General features: G+C 42.1%; 2 protein-coding genes across 2 annotated transcripts in view; one reads left to right on the forward strand and one right to left on the reverse strand.

Moving 5' to 3' along the window:
- LOC137350578 (nuclear receptor ROR-alpha A) overlaps positions 1-26,077 on the reverse strand; it is a 1,041,882-nt gene that overhangs the window by 600,566 nt on the left and 415,239 nt on the right. The gene's annotated exons all lie outside the window — the stretch shown is intronic.
- The window catches only part of LOC137350468 (uncharacterized), a 42,255-nt gene continuing 40,297 nt past the window's right edge, over positions 24,120-26,077 (forward strand). Inside the window, exon 1 of the mRNA XM_068015111.1 lies at positions 24,120-24,494. The gene's annotated coding sequence lies outside the window, so the exon portion shown is untranslated. The remainder of the gene's footprint in view (positions 24,495-26,077) is intronic.

The following is a 26,077-nucleotide window of genomic DNA, read 5'->3' on the forward strand; positions in this document are numbered from 1 at the left end:
CTGGCAACTTTATAGGCCTTTTCTTTTAATCTTATACAGTCTTTAACTTTCTGTTCTGAAGAAGGGTCACTGACCTGAAACATTAACTCTGCTTCTCTCTCCACAGATGCTGCCAAATCTGCTCAGTATTTCCAGCATTTCTTGTTTTTATACAATCCTTAACTTCCTTTATTAGCCACGGTTGATTGACTTTTCTTTTTGGGTTTTTGTGCCTTGAAGGAAGGTATAGTTGCTGTAAACTATGTAATAATTCTTTAAAGACGATCCATTGCTGATGTACTTTCATACCTTTTAATGTATTTTCCCAATCCACCTCAGCCAATTTGCTCCTCATATCTTCATAATTTCCTTTGTTCAACTTTAACACCCTGGCTTCAGATTAAACTACCTCACTTTCAAACATAAAGTAAAATTCTATCATACTATGTTCACTCATTCCTAAAGGTTCTTTTACAACAATATTATTAATTAGCCCTTTCTCATTACATAATACTAGATCTAAAATAGCCTGTTCTCTCGTCAGTTTCTCAACATACTGCTTTGGAAGACGTCCCTAACACAATCCAGAAACTCATCCTCCACATCATTAGTGCCCAGTCTCGATGCAGGTTGGCGTTACCCATGATTACTGTAGTACCCATGCTACATGCTTCTCTAGTCTCCTGATTAATACCATGCCCTACACTACCACTACTGTTTGGTGGCCTATAAACAACTCCTACCAATGTTCGATGCCCCTTGCTATTTCTTAGCTCCACCCAAACAGATTCCACATTTTGTTCTTCCGAAATGAGATCCTCCCTTACTAATGTACTGATCCCATCCATTATCAATGCAACACCACCTCCTTTTCCTTTTTGCCTGTCCTTCCTAAATGTTGAATATCCTTGAATATTCAGCTCTCAATCTTGGTCACCCCGCAGCCACGTTTCCATAATGGCAATTAGATTATACCCATTTACCTCTATTTGCACCTTTAAATCATTAACCTTGTTGTGAATGCTGCATGCATTCAGGTAGAGTGTCATTAACTTTTTTCTTTTTGACATTATTCTGCATTCCAAGCCTAGTTGACGCTCACCTTTGTTTTGCTTGCCTTCTAATTTTGCTTGCTACTTTTCTACTCCCTGTTACCAGCTTTACTTCCTTCCAATTGCTGTTGAAAGATAATTTTCTTCAATCGACTGACTGGATATGAATTTATATTTTTTTAAAGACATTTTTAAAAAGACTAGCTAAAAGGATGACTTTCCTGGCAGCTTAATATGGCTACCTAATTTGTAACACTATATCCGACACTGTGTTATGACCAGGTGAGGAGGGGGTCTCAGGCTCCTCCTCTGGTTTGACCGCAACAGGGTTTATCTTTTTTTTGAACACCTCAGTAAGCACTTGCTCCTGTTCCTATAATATAATTGCAAATGAATCAATCAGACAGGTTTTCTTGAGTTTAAACAAGGAAGATGCAACTTTATTAATCTTATCACTCTAAACCAGTTAAAGTTACTAAAAATACATGACGCATCCATGGCTACATTCACACAAGAGCCATACACACACACACACACACACACACAAATACATTAGAGAGAAAAACTGAGTTGGGAGGTTGGAGTCGAGTCTGTAATAAATTGAATTGAAATACAGTTCAGTAGTCTCAGTGTCTTGAGTTGAAATTGTAGTCCTGAAGTCCTCGCTGGTCCATGTGCATGGTTGCAGACTTGCTTGTATCCTAATTGTTAGTTGTAAGGATCTGTAGATTTGGCTTCACCAGCTGCAGCTTGAGGTTTCTCGGGATCTCTACTGGAGGGAGGTAAGGAGAAAGAGCAGAGAGAGCTGTTCCCTTGCTCACTTCCAGTTATAGTCTGCTTTCCCAGTCACAACTCACAAACTCCCAGAGTTGCACAGTCACATACTATGATCACCTCTTTGTGTTTTTAATTTCTTTGAAATTCAAGGCTCTCCCCTCAGGCTGCCTAGACATACTTCATGGATGGGGGGGAGAGGGGGGGTTGGCTCTTTCAAAGTCAATGGGTGTCGATGGCTTTTGACAACTAGGTTGATGAGGTAATCACAGGTAATTGTATCAGAGAGCACCCCATTGTTCTGGCTAGGCTGAGTCAATCAGCCTAGTCTTATCGTTTGGTCTTTTCACATGCAAATGTTCGTGGCCATCTTGGCTGCTAGCTGTTCTTTTAAAAAAGTTATATGTAACAATTTCCAGTAAAAGTCTCGGGCAAAGTTCCACTCGATGACATTAATATTTTCCATTTGACATGTGGGGTTTTCATAACAACTGCAATGCTTGTGAGGATGGAGATGAAATTCTGCTCATGACCCAGCAAGAACCAAGACCCAGGAAGTTTAAAGGAGCTACCTATTCTCTTTAGCAAGAGAGAAATACTGTTAATTGCTATGTTTAAATGACTAAATGTCATGTGACAAGCCCCTCCCCATCTGTGGTTTTAAGCTGGAGTCTTTCTGCAGCAGAGTGAGGAGAAGCAACTGGACTCTGACCCGAGTGGGGGTCTCTCTCCTTCTCTCTCCATTCCAGCTTGAAAGCTTTCAAATCCTGCCTGTTGACTGACCGCCTCTGCATAGTCCGGCTACAATCAGAAACCCGGTTTGAGGATATCCTCCGCATCGCTGTCTCCAAGAGATCCACCGAATCAGTCATCTACCTCTTCAAACTAAAAACCTCAGAACCACCAAATTCTGCTAGAAGCCATCCAAATCAAACACCACAGACTGTATACCCCTTTTTTCTATGAACTCAAACTCAACCAATCTACCTTTCCCCACTCTGTAATCTATTTGTGTGTAAACCTCCAGAGTGTGTGTGTGAGTGAAAGTTGGTGCATTTATTATTTTTTATTATTTTTATTAGTTTAGTTTTTAATGATCTTATTAAATGGTAGAGCAGGCATGAAGGGCCTGAATGGCCTACTCCTGCTCCCAATTCATAAGTTCGTATGGATAACGTGATACATTTCAGTGTGCTGTCTACATTGAAAAGTGTATTGTAATGTTTTGGGGCATTTTAGGAAAAGGAAATGGCCAGTTGATCCTGCCAGCCTGTCCCTGTTTGAGTGTCATCCACACCTATGCACCTTGTCACCATATTCCTCATGGAGCAAACTTTGGATTCATGATAGTATTCCTGCCATGATGCAGATTTTGAACTCCACCTCAAAATGGGAGACAGTGGCATAGTGGTAATGTCACTGAACTAGTAACCTAGAGGCTCAGGCTAATGTCCTGGGGACACAGGTTCAAATCCCACCACGGCAGCTTTGGAATTTAAATTTAATTATTAAATTCAATTTTTAATAAAAATCTGGAATTGAAAGCTCGTCTCAGAAATGGTGCCATGAAACTACCATTGCTTGTTGTAAAAACCCATGTGGTTCACTCATGTCCTTTAGGGAAGGAAATCCGCCATCCTTGTCTGGCCTACATGTGACTCCAGACTCAAAGAAATGTAGTTGACTCTTAACTGCCCTCTGAAATGGCCTAGCAGGACACTCAGTTGTCAAGGACGAATAGGGATGGACAACAAATGCTGGCCTTGCCTGCGACACTCACATCCCATGAAAGAATAAAAAAAAATGTTCCTGTGACTGAAAACTGAAGCTCCAGCTCTGAACTATGGGTTTATGTGGGTAACTCGTGTCCAGTGTGTTTGGGTTGTGACAGCCCATAAAATCTTCTCCACTTGGCTGATATAAAGATGGCTACACTCGTGGAGGGAAGTTGTTGTTCACATCAACCAACAACTATTTGCACTTACATAGTGCCTTAATGGTAAAGGCTGGCTCGGGTCTGCGAACAAAACCCGACCCGAGCCCGACAGAACCACATCCGACCCCAAGCCTGACCCAGCCTGAGTCCTTCCATTTTTTCCCACCCGCAATCTGACTCAACCATCGGTTAACCTACCTTCCGTTTTTCACTTTGTTTCTGATCTGCACAAGCTTAAAATAACTAACAAATCACCTTTCTAGTCCGAAAATTACATTAACATCGGAGCCACTTACCTGAGGTTGTGAAAGAGCGTGTTCAATTTGGCCCGAACCGACCCGAGCCCGAATGCCAGACCCGGAAGTGTGACCCGACCCGAACCCAATACATGTCGTCGGGTCCCGTTGGGTTCGGGTCGGGTCGCCGAACTTTACTTAATGGTAACCTCTTTCTTTGTTAACTCAAGAAAACCTGTTTGATTGATTACTTATTGCTGTGATCATAGCAAGAACCAAACACCTACTGAATTGGCCAATACATCCACTTTAAGAAAGGATTAAACCTGTTGTGGTCAAGCAAGGAGAAGGAAAAGAGGGAAGCCCTCCGATCCCTCCTCACTTGACCAATAAAAAACAGCAAAGAATGACTAAAAGATTAATAAGGAGAGAAAAATTAGAGTACAAGAGAAAACTAGCTAGAAATATAAAAACAGATAGCAAGAGTTTCTATAGATATTTAAAAAAGAAAAGTTAACAAAGTGAGCATTGGGACTACAGAAAGTGAGTCTCGGGAATTATTAATGGAAAATATGGAGATATTAGGTGAATTGAACAGGTATTTTGCATCGATCTTCACTATAGAGGATATAAATAACATCCCAGAAATAGCTGTGTATCAGGAACTGGAAGCGAGTGAGGAACTCAAGAAAATTACAATCAACAGGGAAGTGGTACTGAGCAAATTGTTGGAGCTGTGGGCTGACAAGACCCTGGCTCCTGATGGACTTCATCCTAGGTTCATAAAAGAAGCGGCTAGTGAGATAGTTAATGCATTGGTTTTAATTTTCCAAAGTTCCCTAGATTCAGGGAAGGTTTCATTAGATTGGAAACTAGTGAATGTAACTCCTTTATTCAAAAATGGAGAGACAGAAAACAGGAAACTACAGGTCAGTTAGCTTAACATCTGTCATAGGGAAATGCTAGAAGCTATTATTAAAGACGTTATAGCAGGGCACTTAGAAAAATTCAGGGTAATCAGGCAGAGTCAACATGGTTTTGTCAAAGGGAAATCATGTTTAACCAATTTAATGGAGTTTTTTTTGCAGAAGTAACATATGCAGTGGATAAAGGGGAACCAGTGGATGTACTGTACTTAGATTTCCATAAGGCATTTGATAAGGTGCTACATCAAAGGTTATTGCGGAAAATAAAAGCTCATTGTGTAGGGGATAACATATTGGCATGGATAGAAGATTGGCTAGCTAACAGGAAACAGACAGTAGGCATAAATGGGTCATTTTCTGGTTGGCAAGATGCAACGAGTGGTGTGTCACAGGGATCAATGCTGGGGCCTCAACATTTTACAATTTATATAAATGATTTAGATGAAGGGACCGAAGGCATGGTAATTAAATTTGCTGGTGACACAAAGATGGGTAGGAAAGTAAATTGTGAAGAGGACATAAGGAGGCCAGAAAGGGATATAGATAGGTTAAGTGAGTGGGCAAAGACCTGGCAAATGGAGTATAATATGGGAAAATGTGAAATTGTAGGAAGAATAAAAAAGCATATTATCTAAATGGTGAGAGATTGCAGAGTTCATATGCAGAGGGATCTGGGTGTCCGAATGCATGAATTGCAAAAAGTTAGTATGCAGGTACAGCAAGTAATTAGGAAAGCTAATGGAATGTTATTGTTTATTGCGAGGGGAATTGAATACAAAAGCAAGGAGGTTATGCTTCAGTTATACAGGGCATTGGTGAGACCACATCTGGAGTAATGTGTACAACCTTGGTCTCCTTATTTAAGGAAGGATGTCAAAGTATTGGAAGCAGTTCAGAGAATGTTTACTGGACTAATACATGGAATGGGCAGGTTGTTTTATGAGGAAAGGCTGGACAGACTAGACTTGTATCCGCTGGAGTTTAGAAGAGTAAGAAGCGACTTGATTGAAACATATAAGATCCTGAGGGGTCTTGACGGGGTGGATGTGGAAAGGATGAATCTTTTGGGAGAATCTCGAACCCGGGGTCACTGTTTAAAAATAAGGGGTCGCCAATTTAAGACAGAGATGAAGAAAAAATGTTTCTCTCAGAGGGTCATGCGTCTTTGGAACTCTCCATCAAAAGGCGGTTGAAGCAGAGTCTTGGATATTTTTAAGGCAAAGGTAGATAGATTCTTGACAAGCAAAGGGGTGAAAGGTTATCGGGGGTAGGCGGGAATGTGAAACAGATCAGCCATGATCTTGTTGAATGGTGGAGCCAGCTCAAGTGACCTAGGGTTCCCTTTCAGCCATCTCCTGGTCTTACTGTAGCAGGGTTTAATTTTAAACACACCATGTTTTTAACTTGGCCTTGGTGAATCCTTGTTCACCACTGTCCAATTATAAGGCAAAGAAACCAGCACAAACAAGCTTTCTTAAGTTTAAAGAAGAAAATTGAAATTTTATTAAACTTAAACTCTAATTTGGTCAACGCCTACGGATACACAACGCACCCACGCAAGCATGCATTCGCGATACACACATGCAGATAGGGACAGAAAAGAGCAGAAAGAAATAAAGTGGAAAAATTTGAGACAATATCTGAAAAGTTTTTATTACAGGTCTTCGAGCTCACTGTAGAGTTCTTGCTTGTAGGTAGATATTGCTTTTCGTTGGGGCTGTGTATTCTTCTTAAACCTTGTTCACTGCAGGAGACTTTTCTCTTGTGGGGTTCATGTGTCTTCAGTGCGTTTTTTGGAGTTCCTTGAGAAAGAGATGGGAGCAAACAGACAGGCAGGAGGTCTTCTTCAGTCCAGGAGCATTCAGTTTTCTGCCAGCTCAAACACTGTCTCTCCAATTTAAAACTCTTAGTTCAAACACTGCAACAGCCAGTTAGTCATGTGACTAACTGGTCTGACCACGTCTGTTTGTGGATTGAATTGGAGCAGGGGATAGCTCCTTTGTTCCAAACATTGTCTGTTAATACGCAAAGAAGTATTTCCAGTCAGGGGGCCTGGTAGCCCCTTGTCACAGGCATTCTCTTCTTCCCAGCAACAATTTGAAATTTAATGTCCATGTGGTGAAATTAATATGCTTCATTCTTGGCAGGTGGGGGCCTGCATGGCAATATATTATACACACACACATAAATATACACACATATATACAAATACATACACACACACTTATACAGATATAGAATATATATATATACATATATATGAATAAATTAATGTCTTGGATATTGGAATACAGAATAAAATTTCAAAATTTGCTTATGTGACCAAACAATGAAGCTAATACAAATGAACTGAAACAGCACACAGATAGGCTAGTAGAATGGGCAGACAAGTGACAGATAGAGTTTAATACAGGAGAAGTGTGAGGTGATGCATTTTGGCAGAGGGATAGGGAGAGGCAATATATACTTAATGGCACAGTTCTAAAGTGTGTGCAGGGATACAGGAATCTGCAGGTTAATGTACATAGATCTTTGAAGGTGACAGACATATTAGGCTGAAATTTATTCTGGGCGAAAACAATAGCGTCCCGCATGTTGCGGAGCTGCCGCAATCCTAATCGCAGTGGCTCATTTAAATAGCTGGGGCAGACCGCCGCCCCGATTACATGGAGGGGCGATGACATGGAGGGGGTGGGCTGGCCGTCCTCGGCAATGGTGTCAGCTGTTTGTGTGCAGGTGCTGACGCCATTTTTAAAGGGGCTTCAAGCCCTATTGTTCAGTTTAAATATTTAAAGAAACACTTAATAAACAACATTAAATACATTTATTTTGCCCTTCTTCCACTGCCCCAATAACCATAAAGTTAATTTCTTGCCCGCTCCCCCGAAAAACACATACCTTCACCACCTGACCTTCCCCATACAAAGTGCATAAACTTTAACCTAAAACCCTTCCCACCATCCCCGACACCAATGATATTTATTTGACACTGTTTCCCCACCCCCCCCACCGCCACCCCTGTACTGAGAAATTTACCCCCTCCCCCCTCCCAGCCAGCGTTCCGTCTCGTTTCCCTGGACAGGGATCCAAAAGCGCGGGAGTGCTGGCCAGTGGCATGAAGATCGCATCAGGACAGACGGCAGGAGTGTAAGTGTAATTAATTCATTGATTTTAATTTATTTAAATAGCAGTCCCATCACTGAGCGGTGGCGGGGCTGCCACGAGGCCTCATCAACAGCAGCAATATAGGGCCGGGCCATCTTGGCATCAGGGTGCATGGCGGCCCTCTCCTGGAGGCATTTTCCAGTCCCCCCCCCCACTGACCACGACCCCCCAACGTCAGGGGGTCTGTAAATTTCAGGCCATTGAGAGAGTAGTCAGCAAAGTATATGGGATCCAGCGATTTATAAATAGAGGTATTGAACACAACAGCAAAGAAGTTATGCTGAACCTATATAAAGCTTTGGTTAGACCACAACTAGAGTATTACGTCCAGTTCTGTTTACCACACTTTAGGAAAGATGTGAAGGTCCTTGAGAGGGTGCAGTGGAGATTTACCAGAATGGTTTCACGGATGAGGGATTTTAGCTACAAGGTTAGGTTGAAGAAGCTGGGTTTGATTTCCTTGAAGCAAAGGGGGTTGAGGGGAGATCTGATAGAGGTATACAAGATTATGACAGCTTTAGATAAGATAGACAAGGAAAAGCTGTTCCCATTAGCAGATGGTACTAGGATTAGGGGGCGAAGATTTAACGTTTTGGTCAAGAAATACTGGGGGGGGCGGGGGAGCGGGTGGAGGGGGTATTGAAGAGTTAGGAATAAGCTTTTTATGGAGCTAGTGGTAATGACCTGGAACTTGCTGCTTACGAGGGTGATGGAAGTGGAGACAATCAATGATTTGAAAAGGAAATTGTATGGGAACTTGAGGGAAATAAACTTGAGGGAAATAAATTTGCAGGGCTACAGGGATAGAGTAGGGGAATGGGACTGATTGGATTGCTCAGAGCTGGCATGGATTTGATGGGCTGAATTATTAGTGTCTAATACATTCTGCTAACGGATGTTAAATACCTAGTAGTTGAAGGTAATAGGGCGAACAGATGTTGGGTGTTGATTATGTGACGGAAACTACACCTGCAAAAATGAGACATATTAATTTCGTCAAATGGAACATTATTTCTGAGAAATATGGCTAAGCTGTAGGATCAGTGTCTGTACCAAGGCTACAAAGTCCAAACTCCTAAGACTAGTGGCCAACCATTTTTCCCTTGAATCTGAAGAAGCAGAGACAGGGTTAGAAATAGACTCCGACAGGTATTGCTAGCAAAGATACAATTGGAACAGAGGAAACTTGAATTAGAAAAGAGAGAGAGAGAGAAAGAAACTTCCAGAAGGAACGGGAGGAAAGAGAGCTGAGGCGGCTTGAATTAACTAGGGGGCGACAGAGTAACCCCAGTGAAAGCATGGCCAATATGGAGAATAGTAATTCAGGGCTGTGTACTGAATTGTTAAAATTTTCCCAACTGATTCCAAAATTCAATGAGGGAGACATGGAAACATTTTTTGTATCTTTTGAGCAACTGGCAAGGCAGTTAAAATGACTGGCTGAGAGCTGGACTGTTCTGGTGCAAAGTAAGCTTCCCTGTTGCCAGATGAGAATTCATCAAATTATTAACTGACATAAAATGCCAACCTCGGGACATATGAGCCTACCGCCAGAAGTTTTGAACCCTCAGGAAGCAAGCTGATCAAACTTACTTGGAGTTTGAGAGAAATAAGCACCTGGCTTTTGACCAGTAGTTGAGGGCTCTTAAAGTGCAGCCCAGCTATGAAAACCTCAGAGAAGTAATTTTGCTAGAGGAATTTAAAAACTCTCTCCCACTCTGCATAAAGACTCATGTGGAGGAACAAAGAGTGCATAGAGTGAGGTAAGCCACAGTTCTGGCTGATGAGTTTGCTCTAATATACAAGTCAGTTTCCCAGAGGAAAATCTTTCCTAGCCACCCGCACAAATTCGAAAAGGATAAAGGGTGGGAAGGTGATAGGAGCCCAAGCAGTCCTGGGAGAGAAAAAAAAGCAGGAGACACAGGGGGTCCTCCTCCAGCCAAAAAGGAAGATGCTGTAAGTAGGAGTGAGACCCGGAGACCTGTGTGCTTCCACTGTAATAAAGACATGTCATCTGAGAGCTGACTGCTGAAAACTATGGGGGAAACCTGTAGGGATAACCAGGACACACCTGCTCAGTGAAGGTGAAAGGACCCTGATGGAAAGCACAGCAGAACAAGCTGTGGCTTTAAACTGCAGCAGTAGCAAGGCCCAGAAAACATACTGCTGTAGATGCAGGAAAATTTAATAGGATTCCTGAAGGTTATCAGGATTTTGTGTCCAAAGGGAGAGTAACCCCATATCCCTCAAGTGGGGCAAGCAAGTCCATTGTAATCCTCAGGGACACGGGCCACTAGTTCCCTTTTACTGGGAAAAGGTCTGACCTTTCCTCCAGAGAGAGCAGTAAATACCAGAATGGTGGTGAATGGTATTGGAGGGTAGTGTACGTCCGTACCTTTACACCGTGTGCACTTGGAGTGCGACCTAGTTTCTGGACCGGTTACTGTAGGAATTGTCCCCAGTTTGCTTGTGGACGGGGCTAACCTGCTCTTAGGTAATGATATGGCAGGGGCTAAGGTGGTAGCTTCCCCAGTAGTGAAAGAGAGACCGCAGGAGGTTAGAGAGACAGGGCAGGAGACAGTCCCCTGCAGTTTTCCTGAATGTGTAGTGAATTGGGCCATGATAAAACCAGCTCTCTCAGAGGAGACTGAATTGGCACTGCAGACAGATGACCATGAGGTTTGTCCATCTGAGACTTTCTTTCGAAAGTTAGAAGTCCCAGGGAATGAATTAAATTAATCTTCCCTAGTTGAGGCTCAGCAAGCGGTCCCAGTATTGAAAAAGTTAGCACAGGCTGCCCAGTCTGAAATTAAAGCAGGGAGACTCCCTGACTACTATTATTTAAAGAATGAGGTACTGATGAGGAAGTGTAGTTCTCCTCACAGACCTGAGAGCAAAGAGTGGACAGTTGTTCACCAGGTAGTGGTGCCACAGAGGTACCAGACAGAAATATTAAGAATAGCCCATGAGATTACAATGGCTGTACATGTCAGTATATTATGCCCGCATAAGACAGCAGTTTGACTGGCCAAAACTCCACAAAGATGTCCTGGAGTACTGTAGGAGTTGCTGCATGTGCCAGGTTGTGAGGAAACCCCAACCTACAGTGAAATCTGCACCCCTAAGTCCTATAACGGTGTTTGGAGGACCTTCCAGCAGAGGGCTGGTGAATTGTAACGGACCATTGCTGTGAACAAAAGGGGACAGACAAGCACAGGGCTGGCAAAAAGTTAGAGAAGAAAGGGAAAACAGGGACAAAGAGGACAGGTTAATAGAAGTCCTGGAGGATTTCCAAATGAAAAGCCCTACTGACCGGCTAGCCAACCTCGCACTGTTGGGAAAATGTAGACCCCACATCCTCCTATGTAAATGCAGACACTAGAAGCACCCCACAAGAGTTACTAACAGCATTTACAGAAACTTGCAGGGACAAAGAGAGTCCTTAAGAGGACAGAGAAACTGTGAGGGTGATGCTCACCTCGTCAAAGTGCTGCATGGGAGTGCAGTAGAATCTGGACAAATACCTGCAAGCAGGAATATCCCAGAGGACAAAGGGAAGAGGACAAAGGACAGTCAGGAGAAAAGGGAACCAACCATCCCCTAAAGCGAAAAGCCTTTGCATGACTCATCAGGTCTGAACCCTGAAAGAGAGATCAGACTGGATCCACCCACTGCCGACTCTCATGAGCAGAATTCCAAACCACGGCCAATTAAATATAACCCTCTCCCCTGAAGACCTCAACAGGAACAAAGGCACCCTAGGCAGTCATGGAAATGTGCAAACTGCAAACCTCCCCAAAAATCACATGTTTATTGGGATGGCCAACCCCAACGTATTTCAGGCTGCTAGTGAAGAAACTTCAAAAACCTTTGGGCAACACATAACTGTCTCAGACCCATCTCAAGGGAAAAGGGCAGTTTAAAGCAGCACTGTTACAAAGGAGAGACAGACCATAATAATTTTGGAATGAATGTGAATGAGTGAGAGAAATGCATGTGTTTTCCTGTACTTTCTCTTCTTTCTATTTTTATAATGAAATGCTCCCATAATATCACATTTCACACTGCTGGATGTGGAGGTGTGACGGAAACCGCAAATGCCAAAATGAGACATATTAATTTCATCATATGGAACATTATTTTTGAACAGTTACTGGACATTGAAATAACGTTTAAAAAGACCACAAGAGTGGCTGAAAATATGGCTGCACATTTGCATTCCTAAAGACAGTTGCATGAAGAAGACAATGGGAGTACTCCCTGATTCAATTAGCAAGATAGGTTTTGCCAATAGTGATGATCAAGAGACATTGAAAGTCATTGAGCCAGCATTCCACCTCTGCACTGAGAGTGTCTAATAAGCTTGGAGGAATCCACAACTCTCGCAGGCGAGGCTGCTGCAAATAAGGAGCTAGTCACATGACTAACCTGCTGGCCAACCTGGGGTTTTTTGAATTGTGCCTGACACAGAACAATTTTGGAAGAGAGTGGAATTGAACTTCAAGAAGAGATCACCACTCTCTCTCTCTCTCTCTCTCTCTCTCACGCAAAGTTCCAGGGACCCACGGAAGTAACTTAAGCCTCAAGACAGAAGACCAGCGAAACAAGTTTGAAAGTGTGCACTGGGCCCCAACGAGACTTAACTTCAATCAAAGACTTTACATCCAAACCAAAACCAGTAACGGAACTCCATCGATTACTTTAAACCTTCCCCCCCCCCCTTTAATTTTTTCTCCTCCTCTGTATCTATTTGTGTGTGTGTTTATTGCGTATGCATGCTAGCCTGGTCATGATCATGTCGTGTATTTCTAGTAGTTTTAACTGAAATAGAGTTCCAAGATTAATAAACTTACACCTTGTTTAAATCTGAGAAAACCTATCCGGTTGATTTCTTTGCCATTACAATTGGACAGCAGTGATAAAGGACTCACTGAGGAGAAGCTAAAAACAGTGTTTCAAAAATTAAACCCTATTTATGCCAAACCAGGAAAAAGGCTGAGAGGGGAGCCCCAGACCCCGTCGTCACCTGGTCGTAACAATTAGTTAATAGTACTCAGATGTATATAAAAAGAGCCAGCCAGCACTGGCTGGGTGTTGTTCAGAGTGGACAAGTACACTCTGTGATAAGCAATAAACAGTCTCCACCAAAGCATCCTAGTCTCTGTGCCTTCTTCACAAACAGGCTTGGAAGTTTCTCTACCACGAATGGCCTTCTTCTGGACTGTAATGACTTTATAATCCTTTTCTGAATTTCCGATAGTTAATTCAGCAGCAGACTAGTCCACCCACGCATGCCTGTATCCAGTACAGCATCTGTTGTACGTACGTTGAAATTTTGGGGTCACTCAATATCAGCTGTTCTTATTGGCTTGGAAGGCCAAGGTCCATAAATACACAAATATTTCATAGCTAAGATTTCTTTTTTTATTCTTTAATTGGATGTGAGCGTCGCTTGAAAGACCAGGATTTGTTGCCGTTCCCTAATTGCCCTTGAGATTCTATTGCCATTGTCAAATTCTATGAAGATGAGGTTCTATTCTGCAATCTGCTTTAATTCATTTGCAACTATTTCAGATGCGGGGAAAGGCCACCTCTTGTATTTCCTTACCTAATATGGCAGGTGGCACACTTCTGGTCGGAAGGGTGCACGTGCTTCCTACCTGCTGTAACGGGTGTCTGCGCAGAAGCCATAAAATAGGCACTGCACAATGCAATTTCTAGGCCAATGATTTTATAGATCTCAGGTCACCCATGATATTAATCCCAAAGTGGCACCAGTCCCATGCATTGGTAGCAATTCAAGTTATATTCAAAGTCTCTTGCACCAGACTTCTATTGCTGTAGACCCGGATCCTTCCACAGGACCTGGCATGTCAACTAAACAGTTTTCTATTTAATGCTAATCTTGGAATTGATCGTGCTGACCATGTCATTAATCCTACGACCCACTCTGAAGTGAAGCTGCAGCTTGAATCGCCGCCAGTGCTGGCTGATGCACTGGTAATATTGTACATTAGAAACAAGGTGAAAAATAAAAGTTTTAACCTAAATAAAACAGCTCAAAGAGGAATATTCCTGGATAAAATGTACCCATTCAGAGTCCCAACCGTAAATTCTATGAAAATCAATGAAGCGTGAACAATAGTTTTTTAACAATTGCATTCCAATCCACTGGCCATGGATAGGATTGACAGATACGATGCAACAGTCGAACAGAACAACTTTCATTTGCTGACTAACAAGACACAAAATCCATAGACAGACACAGATCCAGCCACAGTTTGCTAGTTTGATCAAACAAAATCTAATCAATCTTATGAAAGAAAGATCTGTACTTATACAGCACCTTTCACAATCTCAGGACATCCAAAAGTGATTTACAATCAATTACACAGCTCCCACAAACAGCAATGCGATAATGACCAGATAATTTTTTTTACGTGATATTAGTTGGGAACAGACAGGTCCTTGGTTTAACAAATTATCCGAAAGACAGTACCTATGATAGGGCAGCACTCCCTCAGTACTGTATGAGAATGACAGCTTAGATTTTGGGTTCAGCTCTGTGGAGTAGAACTTGAACCTTCTGACAGACAGCCAAGAGTGCCAGCAACTGAGCCAGATGTTTAACATGGCTGGGAAAATATGTATGAAATATTTGAATCTATATATATCTAAATAGTCCATTAATTGTGATTGACCTCAAGTCAACTCGATGGTAATTGTCATGCAGTAGGAGCCAGTGGATATAATGGTTGATTTTGTGTAATTTTTCAGAGTGTAATCCATTTCTAGGATACATTAATTGCAATGTCTGTCAGATGTTCTCATAGGAAACCATGAAAAATGACAGCAACGTAACACTTATCAAAGCCAATGTACCCTTTAATTTATCAGATCAAATATTCCAGTTCTTCATATTTGAACAGGGGAATACTTCTTCAAAGGTTTGATTAATGATTATGATAGCTTGTGACAGAATTCAATAAGTAATTTAACATCCTTCTATTCTTTCTTTTCTCTCCTTTCCCATCTTGGGAAATGGTTTAAACTTTTAACTATGAGGGTTTGAGCAAGATTGAATGCAACTGTGGAGAGTGGGGTTCATAGATCTCACACAAATCACTGCACCAGGAAATCAATACTTCCTTTTTATTGTACCAGTTTTCAAAAGTTTAACAGAGAAGTTTGCATATGTGACAAGGTGTGATGGATTCAACTCCAAACTGTCTTATATGTTACAGAGACAGAGACTGATGGAAAAAAGGATAATTCCGATACAAGAATAATTGGTTCCAGGGATGAAGGATTTTAGCTACAAGGTTAGGTGGAAAAGCTGGGGTTGTTCTCCTTGCATCAAAGGAGATTGAGGGGAGATTTGATAGAGGTGTACAAGATTATGACAGGTTTAGATGAGATAGACAAAGAAAAGCTGCTCCCACTAGTTGATGGTACAAGGACTAGTAGACACAGATTATGGTTTTGGGGAAGAGATGCAGGGGGGAATGTGAGGAAGAACCTTTTTTACACAGCAAGTGGTAATGACTTCGAATTCACTGCCTATGAGGATGGTAGAAGCGGAGACGATCAATGATTTCAAAAGGAATTGGATGAACACTTAAAGGAAATAAACTTGCAGGGCTATGGAGGTAGAGCGGGGGAATGGGACTGACTGGACTGGTCTACAGAGAGCCAGCATGGACTCCTTCTGTGCTGTAATGACTTTATGACTCTAATAAATGAATGCAACCGAGAACTGCAGAGTACAAATTCATCAAACTCTAATCAGATTAGCTGGTACTGAAGTATATAACAAAAGAGTCCTTCTGATCATATATAATTGTTATAAAGGGCCATGTACAGGCCCTCTGTCACATTCACACATACACAAGCTCATATGCACACTCACAAACTCATATGCACGCTCACCCGCACACTCACATTCCCTATCGGCCTGTATCTCCAATTCAGCAACATTTACATTTTTATCATTAAGAAACATCCAAAGATGCTCCACAGAGAGAAAATTTCAATGAAAGGAAGGGGCTGTAAGCCATGGCAGGAGGATTAGGATCCATACCCCCAAATCGTGTTCAAAGAAGATTAGTTTTATAAAAGCTTTTAAAGGCAGAGAAAGAAATGGAGAGAGGGAGATGGTTAGGGAGATTAGGAATGATGTCACCAAGGGGCAACATGTAGATAAGGGAGCAGCAAGGGCCAGGGAAAGAAGCTTGAGGGATTTTGAAGACACAAAGTCTCTGCAGGGGAAGAAGATTTTACTGTTGGAGAGATGCTGACTATAATTGGACAGGTGGGAGTGGAACCAGATGATGGCATTCGCGTACAGCCAGACGACAGGTGATCTCATGGAACTGGACAACAAAGAACAGGCAATGGAGGAGGATGACATGGCTGATAGTGTCAAATGCTAAAGAGAGTTGGAGAGGACAGATAGGGATAACAAACTGCTCAGTCACAGAGGATGTTGCTTCTGACTTTGCCTAGAGAATCGCAGTGCTTTCAGCAGGGTGAAAACTAGAATTGAGTGATTTATATGGGGAATTTTAAAAGTGGGCATCAAGCTGAGAGATGAACACTTGAAAAATTAGGAATGGGTTAATAATTGAAGACAGATTGGTACAGGATGGACTCTAATACTGTTGGCAAGTATGGGGGCCAGTAAAGGTAATTGAGTAATAAGGAATTGGGGAGCGTATTGAGGGAGCAGGAGGTAGTATAGAAGAGTCAAGCTTGGAGAGGACAGGGGAGAAGATTGAAGAGAAACTACTGAATGACAGTGGATTAGGGAAAGGTGAGTGGGGGGGATAGGGAACAGCTAGGAGTAGAGGGTCATGGAAACTGAGGTGTCGGCAGGAGAACTGAATGGATGGGACCTAATAAAAAGTTCTACTGAAAGACATTAGTCGGAAAACATTGCTTGGCCTGGAGTGCAACTTGTGTGTGAAAAATGAGCGCATAAGTCAGTGAAACCCTGGGAATTTTAAGAGAAACGAGAGGAAGCACTTGCATTTATATAGCACCTTGACATAATAAAATGCCCCAGGGTGCTTCACAGGAGTGTTATCAGAAAGCAATCGACATTGAGCCATGTAAGGAGATATTAGGATAGGGAAGAGGCAGGTTTTCAGGAGAGTCTTAAAGAAGGAGAGAGAGGTGGAAAAGTTTGAGGAAATTTCAGCGTTTAGGGCCTAGGCAGCTGAAGGCATGACCAAAAATGGGAGGGGATAAAAATCGGGAATGTTCAGGAGGTCAGAAATAGAGGAATGCAGAGTTCTCCAAGGGTCATAGAACTGGAGGAAATGACAGAGGTATGGAGCAATTTGAACACGAGGATGAGAACTGCCATAGAAAGATTACGGCACAGAAGAAGGCCATTCAGCCCATCATGTCCATGCTGGCCGAAAAAACTAGCCGCCCAATCTAATCCCACCTTCCAGCACTTGGTCCATAGCCTTGCAGGTTGCAGCACTTCAGGTGCATGTGCAGGTACCTTTTAAAAGAATTGAGGGTTTCTGCCTTCACCACCATTCCTGGCAGTGAATTCCAGCCACCCACCACCCTCAGGGTGAAAAGGTTTTTCCTCATGTCCCCTTTAATCCTTCTACCAATCACCTTAAATCTGTGCCCCCTGGTAATTGACCTCTCCGCTAGGGAAAACAGGTCCTTCCTGTCCACTCTATCTAGGTCCCTCATAATTTTGTTAATTAAGTCACCCCTCAGCCTCCTCTAAGGAAAACAACCCTAGCCTATCCCCACAGCTGCAACTTTCAAGCCTCGCAACATTCTTGTAAATCCTCTCTGTACTCTCCCCAGAGCAATTATGTCCTTCCTGTAATGTGCAGACCAGAACTGTATGCAATACTCCAGCTGTGGCCTAACCAGCATTTTATACAGTTCCAGCATTACATCCCTGCTTTTGTATTCTATACCTCAGTCAATAACGGAAAGCATTCCATCTGCTTTCTTCACCACTTTATCTATCTGTCCTGCCACCCTCAGGGGTCTGTGGACATGCACTCCAAGGTCTCTCACTTCTTCCACCCCTCTCAATATCCTCCCATTTATTGTGTATTTCCTCACTTTGTTTGCCCTCCCCAAATGCATTACCTCACACTTTTCTGGATTGAATTACATTTGCCACTTTTCCACCCACTCAACCAAACCATTGATGTCATTCTGGAGTCTACAGCTATCCTCTTCACAATCAACTACATGGCCAAATTTTGTGTCATCAGCAAATTTGCCAAGCATGCCTCCCACAATTAAGTCCAAATCATTAATATATACCACAAACAGCAAGGGACCCAACACTGAGCCCTGTGGAACGCCACTGGAAAATGCTTTTCATTCGCAAAACATCAATCAATTACTACCCTTTGTTTTCTGTCACTAAGCCAATTTTGGATCCAACCTGCCATGTTCCCCTGTATCCCATGGGCTTTCATTTTACTGACCAATCTGCCATACTCCTGCTTTTATTTTTTTATGTTTCTATGTGGGACCTTGTCAAATGCCTTACTAAAATCCATGTAGACCATATCCACTGCACTACCCTCATCAATCCTCCTTGTTACATCCTCAAAAAACTCAATCTAATAAGATATGACCTTCTCTTAACAAATCCGTGCTGACTATCCCTGACTAATCCGTGCCTTTCTAAGTGGCAGTTTATCTTGTCCCTCAGAATTGATTCTAATAATTTACCCACTACCGAGGTTAGACTGATTGGCCTATAATTATTTGGCCTATGCCTCGCACCCTTTTTAAACAATGGTACAATGTTCGCAGACCTCCAATCATCCGGTACCTCGCCTGTATCCAGTCAGGATTTGAAGATGATCCTCAGAGCACCTGCTATTTCCTCCCTGATTTCCTTTAACAACCTGCGATGCAATTCATCCAGCCCTGGCGATTTATCCACTTTCAAGGATGTCAGACCCTCTGGTACTTCCTCCCTCATTATGCTTATCGTATCTCATATATCACACTCCTCCTCTTTAACTGTCTGTATCAACCCTCTCCTTTGTGAAGACAGAGACATAAAACTCATTAAGAACCCTGCCCACATCTTCTACATCCACGCATAAGTTCCCTTGTACGTCTCTAATAGGCCCTATCCTTGCCTTACTTATCCTATCGCTCTTAATGTACTGATAAAACATCTTCGGGTTTTCCTTGATTTTACCAGCCAATATTTTTTTCATGTACTCTTTGTTTTTCTAATGTCCTTTTTTACTGCACCCCTGCACTTTCTATACTCCTCTAGGCTTTCTAAAGTATTATGTTTTTTGTGATCATTAAAAGCTTTCTTTTTATGCTTTAACTTACCCTGTCAGCTTCTAGATAACCAGGGGGCTCCAGATTTGGCAGTACCATCCTTTATCTTTGTGGGGACATGCCTACACTGTGCCTGTATATCGATTTTGAATGCCTCCACTGGTTTCCCACTGATTTTCCTTACATAGCTGTATCCAGTCTACTTTTGCCAGGTCACCTCTCAGTTTCGTAAAATTTGCCTTCCCCCAATTTAGCACTTTTACTCCTGTTTTATTTTTGTCCTTTTCCATGATTATGCTAACTGTATTATGGCTTTTATAGCCACTCCAGGCGCTGCCTCACAAACCACTGACCACCTCCAGGCGTTTACCCATTGTCTCTCAAGACAAGGAAGCCAAAGAAGAAGATGATTATGGTCACTATCTCCAAAATGATCACCCACTGTTACTTCATCCACTTGCACAGCTTCATTACCAAAGATTAAATCTGGAATTGTGCCCCCTCTCATTGGGCTTGTTATGTGCCAGCTTTAAAAAGTTCTCTTGAATGCAGTTCAAGAATTTTGTGCCCTCTGTGCCCTTCACACTGTTTGTATCCCAGTTGATATTGGGATAGTTGAAATCCCTGACTATTATTGTTCTATAGTTTTTGCACGCAGAAATGTGCCTACATATTTGTTCTTCTATCTCCTTCTCACTATTTGGGGGTCTATAGTACACTACTCGTAGTGTGGCTGCCCCTTTTTTATTTGAGCTCCATTCAAATGGCCTCGTTTGATGATTCATTTAGCATATCATCCCTCCTCAAAGCTGTTATTATTACTAATAATGCCACCCCCTCCCTCTATGCTTTTACTTGAACAGCTTGCCTCTGAGAAGCACTTCTTTTCAGAGAAGCTATTTTGTTACAGCTGTGCAGTGCCACTTAATTTTAAAACTTGTATACATGTTCGATCAACTAATGTAACTAAGGTTGCCAACTCCAGTTGGACGCATTTTTGGGGGTTTCATCACATGACCTCTGACTTCCAACCACCCCACCCAGTCAAACAGCCTTTTTATCCCCATTTCCAATATGTTTCGAACTAATAAACAAACGTGTTCAAAGAACACTTTTTTTAACCACCTCTGTAATTTTCCTCCCGGGCTGTTTATTGCAGTGTCCTGGTGATTAATCTTTGATTCCTGGAGACTGCAGAACGACAAGAGTTGGCAACCCTAAATGCAACCTGTCAGTTACTTGTGTGGATTTCAGGCCCTCATACCACTACTGAGCTGATGTGGTAACATCAGGTCCACTGTGGATCTCATTTCATTGCGTTATTACACCCTCAGTTTTCAGTGACTGGAACTACAGAAAGTTATAAATGATTACAGTTTTAAAAAAAGATAATACATGTATATTCTGCTCATATGAACAAAAGTCTTTACTTTTGGAGCAGAGACATTGCCACAGCTCTCATATGTTTGTTTGATTGCCCACAACACTTTCAGAACTGTATTAAACCCTAAGCTTTCATGGTGTTTAAGGTTTCCCTGGTCCTGATGATTTCTCAACCAACAATCTTGAGCGATATAACTTAGAGTTTGTTTAGTACAATCTAAACACTAAACTGAACCAGATGACAATCTGCACCCTTTTTTCATTGCTAACACGAATGGCCATTCATAGCATATAACAAGCCTGATGAGTTAATCATGGCATTGACAGATTATAGGGAAAGAACAGGGAAATGGGTCTAACTGGATAGCTCTTTCAAAGAGACGACATAGGTATGATGGGCTGAATAGCCTTATTCTATGCTTTATGATTCTATGATTAAATATCTCATTGTGTACTATTAGAGTGAGTTGGGAACAGTTTGGTAAACTGGTGTCTTTCTTGATGCATTAATTAGATAAGGATTGTTGCGAAGATCATCACCAAAGTAACATTCACGCCACACAAGTGCCAGGCAATGGCCATCTCAAACAGGAGAGAATCTAACCATCTCCCCTTGACGTTCAATGGAATTATCATTGCTGAATCCCCTACCATCAACATCTTGAAGGTTAACATTGACCAGAAACTTAAATAGACCATAAGCTGAGAATTTTGTGACGAGTAACGCATCTCCTGAATCCCCAAAGACTGTCCACCATCTACAAGGCGCAAGTCAAGAATGTGCAGCTCCAACATCATTCAAGAAGCTCGACACCATCCAGAACAAAGCAGCCCACTTGATTGGTACCCCATTCACAACCTTAAGAATTAACTTCCTCCACCACCAGCATACAGTGGCAGCAGTGTTTACCATCTACAAGATGTACTGCAGCAACTGGCCAACTCTCCTTCAACAGCATCTTCCAAACCTCTTACACCTAGAAGGATAAGGGCAGCAGACACATGGGAACACCACCATCTGCAGGTTCCCCTCCAAGTCACACACCATCCTGACTTGGAACTATATCGCCATTCCTTCACTGTCACTGGGTCAAAAACATGAAACGCTCTTCCAAACAGCACAGTGGGTGTATCTACACCCAATGGACTGCAATGGTTTGAGAAGGCTCAAGAGATAGGCAGCAAATGCTGGCCTTGCCAGTGATGCTCACATCTCATGAATGAATTTTTAAAAAAGGAGAGAGAGATTGAGCGAAACATTTTAGAATGTCTGACCAGAAACAGTGGGGAAAGCAGAGCTAGAATTGCTTTAAAAATGGAAGTGAATGAATACTTGAAAAACTCAAAATTGAAATGGTATGGGGAAAGGGCAGGACTCTGGCACTGAGTGGATAGTTCTTTCAGAGACCCAGTACAGGTTTGATGGGCTGAATGGTCTCCTTCTGTTCTGTACAATTCTATCACTAACTGCCTGTAACTTGTGACACAAAATACAGATTGAGACATGCATTGCAGAGCCCTTCTCTCTATTTATTTATTATTAATAATTCAGGATGTTTCAGGATATTTCTGACAGCGTAGCTTCTTCCTTCAAAATGGCCTTTACATGCAAGCTGATCACAGATTAATCAGGCAATATAGGACTTCAGAGCTCTACTGAGAGAGCTGAGACATTACAACAGTGACTACACTTCAAAAGTACGTCATTGGCTGTAAAGAGCTTTGGGATGTCCTGAGGTCACGAAAGGTGTTATATAAGTACAAGTCTTTTTCTCGTGTGGCTGTAAATTTGATTTAATTATTCTGTTACAGCCTGTCCCACACCTTTTCTAAGGTTAAATCAAAATGTTATCTTGGATTAAATTAATTTCAAAGAGGCAAATATGCCATCCACTACAAAGAATTGGGATCAAGATTATAGGGCCAGAAAGCATTCACAAAGAAATATAAATTGGAAATTATGAGCTTTTCTCTCAATTAAAATTTGTCTTCTGTCCATTTTTATTTATTGGATGAGTGCTAATGATATGATGGGGAAGGATGGGGAAGGAGTTAAATTTGCAGATGTCACTGAATTTGAAAATGCCAATGGCTCAATTAAAATGAATCATCACCAGATTTAACTTGATTTTATTCATTCAGCTTATTGACACCATCCAGCTAAATCAGTTCTCCAGGCCAAGAACCTTAGTGACTTCATCAGCACACAACTGTATAAGGTTAACACTGTAAAAAAAAAATCAAAATGGATAGAAAAAGAGGATACAAAAGTTTATGATAAGCCATTGTAATGGATTCATTTTCAAAAGGGTTCCTAAATGATGCAAACTACTGGAGGAGAATCAATGATACATAAATCACTGAGTTGTTTGTGTCTCTCTCTCATCACAAGCGAAGTAACCCAGTCAGGCAACAACATCTTGCATTTATATCGTGCTTTTAACAGGAGCTGCACAAGGAGATATCAGAATAAGTAACCAAAAATCTGATTAAAAGAGGTAGGTTTTAAGGAGTGTCTTAAAGGAGGAGACAGAGGTAGAGAGGAGAAGTATAGGAAGAAAATTCTAGAGCTTAGGGCCTAGATAGCTGAAGGCACGCCGCCAATGGTGGAGTGATGAATATCGAGGATACTCAGGAGGCCAGAATTGGAGAAGCACAGATATCTTGGAGCATTGCAGTACTAGAGGAGGTTGCAGAAATAGGGAGGGGTTTGAAAACAAGGATGAGATTTTTTAAATCATGGCGCTGCGAATGTAGGCAGGGGGATACTGCACAATATTGGGTGCCCCATGAATCTTGTCTGTATCTACACAGAGGGTAAATTAAGAGTGTGTTATAAACATGTCATTGTTTTGGATAGAACCTCAGGAAGAAGAGATGGGAAAAAGACAATAGCTGGAGTATCCGGTATAGTCCTCATTTTCTGCTGTCTAACATAATCTGCTAAAACGCAGAAATATTATGCTATGAATAATTTAACACAAACCTCAGAAAAACTGCAGTGTCATACAGACTTCATACATACATACGTACGCTTAATAAGGTTTATTTCGCTGAACAGAGACTACCTTTACCTGAGGAGTAATTCCACATCGAGCATTTTCTGTACATATGGGCTCAAGTTGAAATTCTCCTTTCTGAAGGCTCAGTTTAGAGACTATGAAATGTGAATGAAATGCTCAGTAGTAATTCCAATAAACCATTCTGTGACTGGAATGATGCGCTGAGTTTCTGGAACACCTCAAAGAATGGAAAGAGACACTGAAATATATTTGAAAAAAAAAACTGTCAAAAAATTACATATCAGGCAAGCAGGAGATATTTATTTATTTAGTGAATGCAAACCCCCAGAGTCAAGCAAAAGCCTTCTCATTTGCTGAGTTTAAGGTGATTAGTCTGGCACAGTCTGTAGAGGGCACACTCCTCGGTAATGTGCAGCATTGTTAGTGTCTCTCCACAAATGCATAAGGGAACTGTACTGAGGCCCCAGCGGTGGAGGATGGCTGCGCAGGGGCTCTGCTTGTCCTGAACTTGTTTAGCAAGGACCACTCTCTCCATGGTAGTTCAAAGCCTGCACTTCGACAGATGGGGTTTGTCACAAGGAACTTGTTAGTGACTTCCTGCATTTCCCATTCCTTGATCCAAAGGATGTCTGCTGGTAGACCTTGCTCAGGACAGTTTCTCCATATGGGGCACCGGGATAGAAGGCAGGCAGTAGGTGGATTGAACATGTCGTTATGGAGCGGTAAGTGAGATGCAGCACAGATAGTTTCAACCAGCTTGTGGGTTTTCATTCGTCAGCGGATGCGTGGGGGAGTGATGTTTGCAAGGACAGGAATCCAGGGGAAGGATGTTGAGTGGAAGGTTCCAGTTATGATGCGCATTGCTGCATTCTGTTGAGTATCAATAAGATGTGTGTGTGTGATGACCTATGCCAGACAAGTGCACAGTACTCTGCTGCTGAGTATGATAGGGCAAGCGCTGAGGTCCGGAGTGTTGTGGCTGCGGCGCCCCACGTAGATCCAGCAAGTTTGGTTAATAGGTTGTTTCTGGTTTTGACCTTTGCAGCTGTTTTCTTCCGAAGCTCTTGGAAGGGCAAAGTCCTACGCAGAGTCACTCCCAAGTATGTTGGGTTGGGATCATGCTTCAATCTCTGACCATCCATGTAGATATGCAATTCTTTTTTGGCACTGACATTGTGGAGGTGAAATGCATTGGATCGGGTTTTAGAGGGATTCACTGTGCTGCAGTAGTCCGTCGACTTTGTAACGTCTTCGTTAAGGATCTGGTCCAGGGTGCAGAAGGATGGAGCTTGGGTGGCACAACACATGTCATCAGCATAGATGAACTTGCGAGACGTGGTTGTTGGCAGATCATTTATATATATGTTAAACAGCGTTGGCACTAGCACTGAGCCTTGTGGTAGTCCGTTGGCCAGTCTTCTCCTTTCACTTCTCCCTTCTCTAAGGTGAACTCTAAATCGTCTGTTGCGAAGGAATGTTTCTACAACTGTCCTGACACAGGTTGGAAGCACTCTGGACAGCTTTAGGAGCAGGCCCATGTGTCACACTGTATATAGGCAGCTGTGAGGTCCAGTAGCACTATGGCTGTCTTCAGTTTCTTTTGGAAGCCATTTTCTGGTAGGTGGTGAGTACCAGAACTTGATCACATGTACTATGCCCCTTATGGAAACCAGCGTGATCAACATTATGGATGATGTTAAGACTGAGGCGGGAGGAGTGCACTGTTTATTCTAGTTCAACTTCTCCACAGGTCACAACGTATATTTAAATTTTCCCAGTTACCGATAAGGTCAATCATATACTCTATTTTTCCCAGAATAAAACACACCAACCAGGTTCCTTTAATAAACAACAAAATTATCTGTTTATTATAAAACAAGTCTTAACCAGTAATGAAGTAAAACATAAATTCATAGATTGAAATATCAAAGTTCCCTTTTCACCTCAGCTCCTCACACATACACATGCGGGCACACACACGCGCACACACACACATGCGCACACACACACACAGGTTAACCGGAAAAATAAAGGACTTGGCATTTTAGAGCTCTATTACAAAAAAAAGTACAAAAAACACTTGGGTTAAATACTTGCTAATTCTTGAAGAAGGAAGTGAAGAAATGGAAACGGAAAGATGTCCTTTGTTTTGGTTTGGCATCAGACAGCTGTCACTGGGATCTTCCTAGAAGATCACTTTTCAGGTGACGTTGAAGATCAGTTTGAGTAGGATTCCAGGAAATGCAGCAACAGAGGCTTTAGACATAGGCCTTACAGCAGAAATGCGGCAGCAGTTTAGTCTGCT

This window comes from Heterodontus francisci, chromosome 35 (genome assembly GCF_036365525.1).
Source record: "Heterodontus francisci isolate sHetFra1 chromosome 35, sHetFra1.hap1, whole genome shotgun sequence".
Taxonomy (NCBI): domain Eukaryota; kingdom Metazoa; phylum Chordata; class Chondrichthyes; order Heterodontiformes; family Heterodontidae; genus Heterodontus; species Heterodontus francisci.